Source organism: Pholis gunnellus (assembly GCF_910591455.1).
Source record: "Pholis gunnellus genome assembly, chromosome: 12".
NCBI lineage: Eukaryota > Metazoa > Chordata > Actinopteri > Perciformes > Pholidae > Pholis > Pholis gunnellus.
This window is the reverse complement of record NC_136539.1, coordinates 6,587-19,492: the sequence shown is the minus strand read 5'-3', so window position 1 is coordinate 19,492 and position 12,906 is coordinate 6,587.

The window sequence follows — 12,906 nt, the reverse complement described above, 5'->3', positions numbered from 1 at the left end:
ATGAATCCAGAATGCATGACATTTTTGTTTTTTTAATTGCATTACACAAAATAAAGAACTTTATCACAATATTCTAATTTTCTGAGACAGTCCTGTATATGTATATATATGTATATATATATATGTATATATATGTATGTATATATATATATATATATTTTAATGGGACTTAACAGCCCATAAACTTTGGCTTTGTATCAACAAGAACATATTCATCACATATGACATACAAGCGCCCTTCACATTGCTACACTTGCTCCTCGACCTTGTTGGGGTCCACGTCCACAGTTGGGGGGCCACTTGCACAGGCCTGCAGCAGCCAGCACAGATGTACTTGAGGAAGCAAAGGTAGGCACTCCCTGACACGATGACCGTGATGATGATGGTGGTGGCTCCGAAGGCGGGCGACACTGCGTCTTCCAGGACAGACTTGAGGCCTCCCATACTTATCCCACCAGCCGCCCTGCTTGGTATGCTCTCATCAGGCTCACTGGTAGCTTGACCTGAAACAAAGAGGGGAGAAAGACTGTCAGTTCAAAGGACTGTTGGCATTAAGGCGTTTTATAGGCATAGAGTGCCATCTGGAAAGGTGTTAAAGAGGCAAAATAGGTTCTTGCAATTTATTTCCGTTCAGATCGGTTTCAAGTCTGCCAAACTGACTTCCATTGTACACATGAGATTAATTAATAAACCCACCCATCACACTGCAATACACACCTGATACAGAGAGGAGTGTGCATACAGAAACTACATATAAGGAGGAAACTACACTAGAGTCTGACACTTGCTGTTGCACTGGATTTATGTGTGTGCGTATGAATAGCCCAGGAATGTTGTTCCACCACCCATGCAAACTATATATTTTAATACATATCACAATCTGTATAAGACTCATAAACAGGACACCAGTGTGCATGAAAACATACCTTGCCAGACGTGAAGTCAGATAAGCAAATAATATATACACACTGCAATAAAAGTCAAAGTAGGGATATCACAGACCAATCCAGAGAATATAAATCTGATCCAATATGTTATTGTAATTTGAATGCAGTTGTTGTATGCTGAATATTCACTGTAAGGTAATGTGGTATGTTGTAAATATTGGATCATAAAACATGGTCAAATCATCCCTTAGAATAAATGTCCTGTTTGATGATTTTTACATCGGTCTCGAGTGAATTTTTCGAACAGCTTCCACACACATTTGTAAGTTATACAATAAGAGGGTGAATTATTTAATGATCTGGAGGTGTCTTAAGGTAACTGTAGCAAAATATGCATCTCTTATTAACGGTCATAAAGCATGATATAATGTCTGGATTAAGCGGAATAAATAATTATGTGATTGCATTGTGCTTTAGTGTCAGGGTTGGACCCGAACGAGCCCCATTTGGGGCCCAGAGCGAGATTTTTAACCGAAGAGAGCGTTGTAGAAAGCAAAGTTCAAAAAGAAATTTAAAAAAGAAATTAAATTTTTTTTTTTATTTTATCAAAAAAAGTCTCCTTAATGTAATCACGTTAACCATTTTACACACTGCAAACACCATTATAAACTATTCTACTAACTAACTAAGAAGATTCGCCACAATATCATGCATTTTACGCCACAGCCGGCAAGACAACAACTCAGAGAATGCTTCGTTAATCTCGGGCATAGCGTCTAACCCGGCATATTACACTGCTAACAACATTAGCATTCCACACAGAGCTCACCGGTATCGTCCAGATTACTCTCCGTCAAAGCGTTCAGGAGTTACAGCCAACAAGCCACAGAAAGCACAACTCCCACACTGCGAAAATATTATAACTGTATCATACCTTGAGTCGGTTTTGAGGGCCAAAACGGTGAAATCCACAATTATTCCTTATTAGTAATGTGTTCGTCTGCTAAGTAGGTACGTCTGGAACTTAAAATGGCATTTCTCCGTTCATCTGAGCCAAAATGGTGGTCAGAATGCCAGCGGCGAATCATACAGGGGCTTGGGGCTTGGGGGCTGACCACTGCACGGTTTTGGAGTTTTATTGGCTGAAAATTCTGTCAATCACTTCATGAAACACACGACTGTGTTCGTTTTGAGCACCTGGTTGTAACGAGTGGTCTCATGACAAGATCCGCTCAGCAGAGCCTGAGCAAGGGCTCCAGACAAACAGACAGAGACATCCAGGAGAGATATGACAGGTCAAAATGGGTCAAACAGCTCTGTTAGGATAGATTGTACAATATGAGTGATAAACAAAGTGAAATATAGTGAAATATATAATATATAAAAGTAAAATGGAACAGCTGCAAATTCTGGTTCGAAAATGAGAATTTGGCATGTTTTTGTTTAGATAAACACCAATAACTGGGGTTTGCTTCACTTTATTTACACCACATCTTTTTGTGAGGCACCTGCACCCTTTGTGCTATGAATTGGGAATATTTTTAGGCTAGCCAGGGCCTCATTTAATAAATTACAGTGCTTTTTCTTCAGACGAACCTGGGAATTATCCCTGTTTGCTGTGTTTGTTGTGTTCAGCTACTATTAACCAGTAACATATACACAATATTTACTCATCTCATCAAATCTCACAATCCATAGTGTTATTCAAGCATCAACATTTTTAAAATAGACCTTGTAGTTACAGAATTGTAGTCTCTTTTGTATGGGTTACAATTTTCGAGAAAAGGCCTAAAAAAAGGCTTAGGGTCCAAAAGGCAAAAATGGTAGCAGGGGATGGACCCAAATGCAAAGAGACATGGGGGAACAGAGGGATGTTTGATGGTGATTTTAATTACAAAGAAAATGTTCAAAACAAAACTTGCAGAACAGGACAGTCCAAAAATGTGTAACAAAAAAAAACAAGGGAAAAACAGAACAGGCAAAACTCAAAACAGGAACAGGTCATTTAGAGGAAAAAGCACAAGGGATACATACAGGGTAGCAGGAAATACAACAGGAAACATAACAGAGCAGAGCAGAGCAGGACAGGACAGGACAGGACAGGACAGAGCAGAGCAGAGCAGAGCAGGACAGAGAGGAGCAGGACAGGACAGAGCAGAGCAGGGCAGAGTAGGACAGGTCAGGACAGAACAGAGCAGGACAGAGCAGAGCAGAGTAGGACAGGACAGAGCAGGAAAGAGCAGAGCAGAGAAGGACAGAGCAGAGCAGGACAGAGCAGAGCAGGACAGGACAGGACAGGACAGAGCAGAGCAGGGCAGGGCAGAGAAGGACAGAGCAGAGCAGGACAGAGCAGGCAGGACAGAGCAGAGCAGGACAGGGCAGAGTAGGACAGGTCAGGACAGAACAGAGCAGGACAGAGCAGAGCAGAGTAGGACAGGACAGGACAGGACAGAGCAGGACAGAGCAGAGCAGAGAAGGACAGAGCAGGACAGAGCAGAGCAGGACAGAGCAGAGCAGGGCAGAGCAGGGCAGAGAAGGACAGAGCAGAGCAGGACAGAGCAGGCAGGACAGAGCAGAGCAGGACAGGGCAGAGCAGGACAGAACAGAGCAGGACAGAGCAGAGAAGTACAGGACAAAGCAGGATAGAGCAGAGCAGGACAGGACAGAATAGGACAGGACAGAGCAGAGCAGGACAGGACAGAGCAGAGCAGAGCAGAGCAGAGCAGGACAGGACAGAGCACAGCAGGGAAGAGGCCGGGAAATTCTAAATAAAACAAGAAACCAACCAGTGGCGGCTGGTCAATAAAAAATAAAAATAATAATAAATTGTAGAAATTGTTCATATTTTTGTTTTTGAAATATGGAATGCACACAGTAATATGTGTAAAATATGATAATTGCGCAAAATATATGCTTTTACTGCACGTCCTCTTCGCCTGTCTGCATGTCTCAGCAGCTCTGGGGTGCTGGAGAAATCGCCCAAAGGAGTCTGTGAAGCAGTTTAGCCAATTGCTGATTAAAGATATGTGTGATATACAATTTAGCCAATCAGTGTCCTCAAATAGTTTCAGCCAGGGGCAGAATCGGTTTTGCCCCAAATTGCGCGTCCTCGTCAGAACTAGTCTCTACAGGCGAGCGCGAGCACTACTCCTCCAAGACCCGTTTGAGAGAAGAACTTTGGCGGAGAAACTACAGCTGTAAGAGCTGACCCCAGATCAACCTGACCTGAAGGGAAGCTTCTCTAGTAGCTGTACCAGACAGGTTTGGCTAGCTGGATGCAGTCATGCTAATAACTTATTTAGCTTTTTAAAACAACTGGGACAGATCCAGTACGGACAGTTAGGGAGTGAGGGATGAGGAGGTAAGGAAACATGAGAACACCAGGGCACACATGGAGAACTCTGTCAAGCTACATATCAGGCAAAGTGAACATCTTTTCTTCTACATAGTTGTCCTCAATGTCATCTGCTTAACTTGGTCATGGAGGCATCAACATTTAATTGATATGGTAAATTAACAGTGAAAACTCATCATAGCTTAATTTAACAACATTATTCATAATTACACTTCATGTTTACTTCTCCTGATCTTGACCTCCTATAACAAGGTCCATAGGGGCATCTCAATAAATAAACATGTTCTATTATATTCTATATGTGTGTGTGTTTTATATTATACTGAATATTATGATATGATATATATATATTATTATATTATTATATGATATATATATATATATATATTATTATATTATACTGAATTGCTTGTGAGGGTGACTAAAATAAGATGTCCTGACGTGTTTGTCAAAGTGTTATTTACTGCTTTTTTTCATGTTGGAATAAAGGTTAAATATTTAACTGCAAAGTAAAAATGGTGGAATGAACTCCCCACTGACGTCAGGACAGCAGAGTCGCTGCCCATCTTTCGGCGCAGGCTGAAAACCCACCTCTTCAAGAAGTGCTACCCTGAGCCTTCCGCACTTATTGTATTCGTATTAGTTTGTTGCACTTATTGTATTTGTTTGTTTCTGCACTGTACGTTTGCTCTGGTTTATGCTCTTAGATGTTTGTTTAACAAAGGATATGCACTTATGACTTCTGGTGACTAGTAGTTCTCTTGAATACTATGTTGAATACACTTATTGTAAGTCGCTTTGGATAAAAGCGTCTGCTAAATGACTGTAATGTAAAGTAATGTAATGTAGTAATGCGTGTTTGATACCTTAATTTCTTTGCATTAAACCATACTGGCATGTTTGCTGAAATTGATTGGATGTGGCACAGCCTTACCTAGAACATTTTCTACCAGCCGCCACTGAAGCCAACTAAACAAAAACCAAGACCTTGACACTTCCTGGAAGTCTGTAATGTTTTAATGGAGATTACTTTTACAGCACTATAATGTACATTTACTGTACCTCCAGCTGCTGCATGGTATTCTGCAGCTCTTGAGCTGGACCTTTTCAGTAGTAAATGACCGTCTGTCTGCCTGTCTCACTCACTCACTCCACCTAACTGTCTGTATGCCTGTCTCACTCACTCAGTACATATAACTGTCTGCCTGTCTCACTAACTCAGTACAAATGACCATCTGCCTGCCTGTCTCACTCACTCAATCCACCTAACTGTCTGCCTGTCTCTGTGTCTATCTCTCTGTCTCACTCACTCAGTACATAAAACTGTCTGTATGCATGTTTCACTCACTCACTCAGTACATATAACCTTATGTCTGCCTGTCTCACTCACTCACTCCATCTAACTGTCTGCCTGTCTCACTCACTCCATCTAACTGTCTGCCTGTCTCACTCACTACCTCACTCCTCTAACTGTCTGCCTGTCTCACTCATCACATATGTGACAGTTATATTTCACTCACTCAGTACAAATTACTGTCTGTTTGCCTGTCTCACTCATCACATATGCGACAGTTATATTTCAATCACTCACTCAGTACATATAACTGTCTGCCTGTCTCACTCACTCACTCCATCTAATTGTCTCTCTGCCTGTCTCACTCACTCGATCTGTACAAATGACCGTCTGTCTGCCTGTCTCACTCACTCACTCCACCTAACTGACTGCCTGACTCACTCACTCACTCAGTACAAATGACTGTCTGTCTGCCTGTCTCGCTCATCACATATTATTTATAGTTATATATCACTCACTCACTCAGTACATATAACTGTCTGCCTGTCTCACTCACTCAGTACAAATGACCGTCTGTCTGCCTGTCTCACTCACTCACTCCACCTAACTATATGCCTGTCTCACTCACTCACTCAGTACATATAACTGTCTGCCTGTCTCACTCACTCAGTACAAATGACCGTCTGTCTGCCTGTCTCACTCACTCACTCCACCTAACTATATGCCTGTCTCACTCACTCACTCAGTACATATAACTGTCTGGCTGTCTCACTCACTCAGTACATACTGTCTCACTCATCACATATTTTACAGTTATATTTCATTCACTCAGTACAAATGACTGTCTGTCTGCCTGTCTCACTCATCACATATTTGACAGTTATATTTCACTCACTCAGTACATATAACTGTCTGCCTGTCTCACTCACTCACTCCATCTAACTGTCTGCCTGTCTCACTCACTACCTCACTCCTCTAACTGTCTGCCTGTCTCACTCATCACATATGTGACAGTTATATTTCACTCGATCACTCAGTACAAATGACTGTCTGTCTGCCTGTCTCACTCATCACATATGCGACAGTTATATTTCACTCACTCACTCAGTACATATAACTGTCTGCCTGTCTCACTCACTCACTCCATCTAATTGTCTCTCTGCCTGTCTCACTCACTCGATCAGTACAAATGACCGTCTGTCTGCCTGTCTCACTCACTCACTCACTCCACTTAACTGTCTGCCTGTCTCACTCACTCACTCAGTACAAATGACTGTCTGCCTGTCTCACTCATCACATATGCGACAGCTATATATCACTCACTCACTCAGTACATATAACTGTTTACCTGTCTCACTCACTCAGTACAAATGACCGTCTGCCTGCCTGTCTCACTCACTCAATCCACCTAACTGTCTGCCTGTCTCTGTGTCTATCTCTCTGTCTCACTCACTCAGTACATAAAACTGTCTGTATGCCTGTTTCACTCACTCACTCAGTACATATAACCTTATGTCTGCCTGTCTCACTCACTCACTCCATCTAACTGTCTGCCTGTCTCACTCACTCCATCTAACTGTCTGCCTGTCTCATTCACTACCTCACTCCTCTAACTGTCTGCCTGTCTCACTCATCACATATGTGACAGTTATATTTCACTCACTCAGTGCAAATGACTGTCTGTTTGCCTGTCTCACTCATCACATATGTGACAGTTATATTTCACTCACTCACTCAGTACATATAACTGTCTGCCTGTCTCACTCACTCACTCCATCTAATTGTCTCTCTGCCTGTCTCACTCACTCGATCTGTACAAATGACCGTCTGTCTGCCTGTCTCACTCACTCACTCCACCTAATTGACTGCCTGACTCACTCACTCACTCAGTACAAATGACTGTCTGTCTGCCTGTCTCACTCATCACATATTATTTATAGTTATATATCACTCACTCACTCAGTACATATAACTGTCTGCCTGTCTCACTCACTCAGTACAAATGACCGTCTGTCTGCCTGTCTCACTCACTCACTCCACCTAACTGTATGCCTGTCTCACTCACTCACTCAGTACATATAACTGTCTGGCTGTCTCACTGACTCAGTACATACTGTCTCACTCATCACATATTTTACAGTTATATTTCATTCACTCAGTACAAATGACTGTCTGTCTGCCTGTCTCACTCACTACCTCACTCCTCTAACTGTCTGCCTGTCTCACTCATCACATATTTGACAGTTATATTTCACTCACTCAGTACATATAACTGTCTGCCTGTCTCACTCACTCACTCCATCTAACTGTCTGCCTGTCTCACTCACTACCTCACTCTAACTGTCTGCCTGTCTCACTCATCACATATGTGACAGTTATATTTCACTCGATCACTCAGTACAAATGACTGTCTGTCTGCCTGTCTCACTCATCACATATGCGACAGTTATATTTCACTCACTCACTCAGTACATATAACTGTCTGCCTGTCTCACTCACTCACTCCATCTAATTGTCTCTCTGCCTGTCTCACTCACTCGATCAGTACAAATGACCGTCTGTCTGCCTGTCTCACTCACTCACTCACTCCACTTAACTGTCTGCCTGTCTCATTCACTCACTCAGTACAAATGACTGTCTGTCTGCCTGTCTCACTCACTCAATCCACCTAACTGTCTGCCTGTCTCTGTGTCTATCTCTCTGTCTCACTCACTCAGTACATAAAACTGTCTGTATGCCTGTTTCACTCACTCACTCAGTACATATAACCTTATGTCTGCCTGTCTCACTCACTCACTCCATCTAACTGTCTGCCTGTCTCACTCACTCCATCTAACTGTCTGCCTGTCTCACTCACTACCTCACTCCTCTAACTGTCTGCCTGTCTCACTCATCACATATGTGACAGTTATATTTCACTCACTCACTCAGTACATATAACTGTCTGCCTGTCTCACTCACTCACTCCATCTAATTGTCTCTCTGCCTGTCTCACTCACTCGATCTGTACAAATGACCGTCTGTCTGCCTGTCTCACTCACTCACTCACTCCACCTAACTGACTGCCTGACTCACTCACTCACTCAGTACAAATGACTGTCTGTCTGCCTGTCTCACTCATCACATATTTGACAGTTATATTTCACTCACTCAGTACATATAACTGTCTGCCTGTCTCACTCACTCACTCCATCTAACTGTCTGCCTGTCTCACTCACTACCTCACTCCTCTAACTGTCTGCCTGTCTCACTCATCACATATGTGACAGTTATATTTCACTCGATCACTCAGTACAAATGACTGTCTGTCTGCCTGTCTCACTCATCACATATGCGACAGTTATATATCACTCACTCACTCAGTACATATAACTGTCTGCCTGTCTCACTCACTCAGTACAAAGACCGTCTGTCTGCCTGTCTCACTCACTCACTCCACCTAACTGTATGCCTATCTCACGCACTCACTCAGTACAAATGACTGTCTGTCTGCCTGTCTCACTCAGCACATATGTGACAGTTGTATTTCACTCACTCACTCAGTACAAATAACTGTCTGGCTGTCTCGCTCACTCAGTCCACCTAACTGTATGCCTGTCTCACTCACTCACTCAGTACATACTGTCTCACTCATCACATATTTGACAGTTATATTTCAATCACTCAGTACAAATGACTGTCTGTCTGCCTGTCTCACTCATCACATATTTGACAGTTATATTTCACTCACTCAGTACATATAACTGTCTGGCTGTCTCACTCATTCAGTACAAATGACTGTCTGTCTGCCTGTCTCACTCACTCCACCTAACTGTATGCCTGTCTCACTCACTCACTCAGTACATTTAACTGTCTGGCTGTCTCACTCACTCAGTACAAATAACCGTCAGTCTGCCTGTCTCACTCACTCACTCACTCCTCCTAACTGTATGCCTGTTTCACTCACTCACTCAGTACATATAACCTTCCATTTGCCTGTCTCAATCACTCACTCCATCTAACTGTCTGCCTGTCTCACTCATCACATATGTGACAGTTATATTTCACTCACTCACTCAGTACATATAACTGTATGCCTGTCTCACTCACTCACTCAGTATATATAACCTTCGGTCTGCCTGTCTCACTCACTGACTCCATCTAACTGTCTGCCTGTCTCACTCACTCACTCACTCCATATAACTGTCTGGCTGTCTCACTCATTCAGTACAAATGACCGTCTGTCTGCCTGTCTCACTCATTCCACCTAACTGTATGCCTGTCTCACTCACTCACTCACTTTCATGATGTTTCCATTATAATCTGATGGCCCTTTTTTGAAGAAAATCTTTGAAGAAAACTATGTATACTTTCACAAAATCCACTTTTGGCCTCCTTTCAGCCTGAAACGTCTTTTGAGGGCATAAAAAATGAAAAATGCATCTTTAGGCAGTAAGGTGCTGAAAACAGCAGATATTGATGAAAATGTCATGAAACTGTGAAATACACAGTCCTGATCGACTTTATTTAAGAAAATCTTTGAAACTATGTATACTTTCACAAAATCCACGTTTGGTCCCCTCTCAGCCTGAAACGTGTTTTAAGAGCATAAAAAATGAAAAGTGCATCTTTAGGCAGTAAATTGCTGAAAACAGCAGATATTGATGAAAATGTCATGAAACTATGAAATACACAGTCCTGATCGACTTTATTTAAGAAAATCTTTGAAACTATGTATACTTTCACAAAATCCACTTTTGGCCTCCTTTCAGCCTGAAACGTCTTTTGAGGGCATAAAAAATGAAAAATGCATCTTTAGGCAGTAAGGTGCTGAAAACAGCAGATATTGATGAAAATGTCATGAAACTGTGAAATAAAGTGTCATGAGGGACTTTTTTGAAGAAAATCTTTGAAACTATGTATACTTTCACAAAATCCACTTTTGGCCTCCTTTCAGCCTGAAACGTCTTTTGAGGGCATAAAAAATGAAAAATGCATCTTTAGGCAGTAAGGTGCTGAAAACAGCAGATATTGATGAAAATGTCATGAAACTGTGAAATAAACTGTCATGAGGGACTTTTTTGAAGAGAATCTTTGAAACTATGTATACTTTCACAAAATCCACTTTTGGCCTCCTTTCAGCCTGAAACGTCTTTTGAGGGCATAAAAAATGAAAAATGCATCTTTAGGCAGTAAATTGCTGAAAACTGCAGAAATTGATGGAAACATCATGAAGCTGTGAAATAAACTGTCCTGAGGCACTTTTTTGAAGAGAATCTTTGAAACTATGTATACTTTCACAAAATCCACTTTTGGCCTCCTTTCAGCCTGAAACGTCTTTTGAGGGCATAAAAAATGAAAAATGCATCTTTAGGCAGTAAATTGCTGAAAACTGCAGATATTGATGGAAACATCATGAAGCTGTGAAATAAACTGTCCTGAGGCACTTTTTTGAAGAGAATCTTTGAAACTATGTATACTTTCACAAAATCCACTTTTGGCCTCCTTTCAGCCTGAAACGTCTTTTGAGGGCATAAAAAATGAAAAATGCATCTTTAGGCAGTAAATTGCTGAAAACTGCAGATATTGATGAAAATGTCATGAAACTATGAAATACACAGTCCTGATCGACTTTATTTAAGAAAATCTTTGAAACTATGTATACTTTCACAAAATCCACTTTTGGCCTCCTTTCAGCCTGAAACGTCTTTTGAGGGCATAAAAATGAAAACTGCATCTTTAGGCAGTAAGGTGCTGAAAACAGCAGATATTGATGAAAATGTCATGAAACTGTGAAATACACAGTCCTGATCGACTTTATTTAAGAAAATCTTTGAAACTATGTATACTTTCACAAAATCCACTTTTGGCCTCCTTTCAGCCTGAAACGTCTTTTGAGGGCATAAAAAATGAAAACTGCATCTTTAGGCAGTAAGGTGCTGAAAACAGCAGATATTGATGAACATGTCATGAAACTGTGAAATAAACTGTCATGAGGGACTTTTTTGAAGAGAATCTTTGAAACTATGTATACTTTCACAAAATCCACTTTTGGCCTCCTTTCAGCCTGAAACGTCTTTTGAGGGCATAAAAAATGAAAAATGCATCTTTAGGCAGTAAATTGCTGAAAACTGCAGATATTGATGGAAACATCATGAAGCTGTGAAATAAACTGTCCTGAGGCACTTTTTTGAAGAGAATCTTTGAAACTATGTATACTTTCACAAAATCCACTTTTGGCCTCCTTTCAGCCTGAAACGTCTTTTGAGGGCATAAAAAATGAAAAATGCATCTTTAGGCAGTAAGGTGCTGAAAACAGCAGATATTGATGAAAATGTCATGAAACTGTGAAATACACAGTCCTGAGGCACTTTTTTGAAGAGAATCTTTGAAACTATGTATACTTTCACAAAATCCACTTTTGGCCTCCTTTCAGCCTGAAACGTCTTTTGAGGGCATAAAAAATGAAAAATGCATCTTTAGGCAGTAAGGTGCTGAAAACAGCAGATATTGATGAACATGTCATGAAACTGTGAAATAAACTGTCATGAGGGACTTTTTTGAAGAGAATCTTTGAAACTATGTATACTTTCACAAAATCCACTTTTGGCCTCCTTTCAGCCTGAAACGTCTTTTGAGGGCATAAAAAATGAAAAATGCATCTTTAGGCAGTAAATTGCTGAAAACTGCAGATATTGATGGAAACATCATGAAGCTGTGAAATAAACTGTCCTGAGGCACTTTTTTGAAGAGAATCTTTGAAACTATGTATACTTTCACAAAATCCACTTTTGGCCTCCTTTCAGCCTGAAACGTCTTTTGAGGGCATAAAAAATGAAAAATGCATCTTTAGGCAGTAAGGTGCTGAAAACAGCAGATATTGATGAAAATGTCATGAAACTGTGAAATACACAGTCCTGAGGCACTTTTTTGAAGAGAATCTTTGAAACTATGTATACTTTCACAAAATCCACTTTTGGCCTCCTTTCAGCCTGAAACGTCTTTTGAGGGCATAAAAAATGAAAAATGCATCTTTAGGCAGTAAGGTGCTGAAAACAGCAGATATTGATGAAAATGTCATGAAACTGTGAAATAAAGTGTCATGAGGGACTTTTTTGAAGAGAATCTTTGAAACTATGTATACTTTCACAAAATCCACTTTTGGCCTCCTTTCAGCCTGAAACGTCTTTTGAGGGCATAACAAATGAAAAATGCATCTTTAGGCAGTAAGGTGCTGAAAACAGCAGATATTGATGGAAACATCATGAAGCTGTGAAATAAACTGTCCTGAGGCACTTTTTTGAAGAGAATCTTTGAAACTATGTATACTTTCACAAAATCCACTTTTGGCCTCCTTTCAGCCTGAAACGTCTTTTGAGGGCATAAAAAAT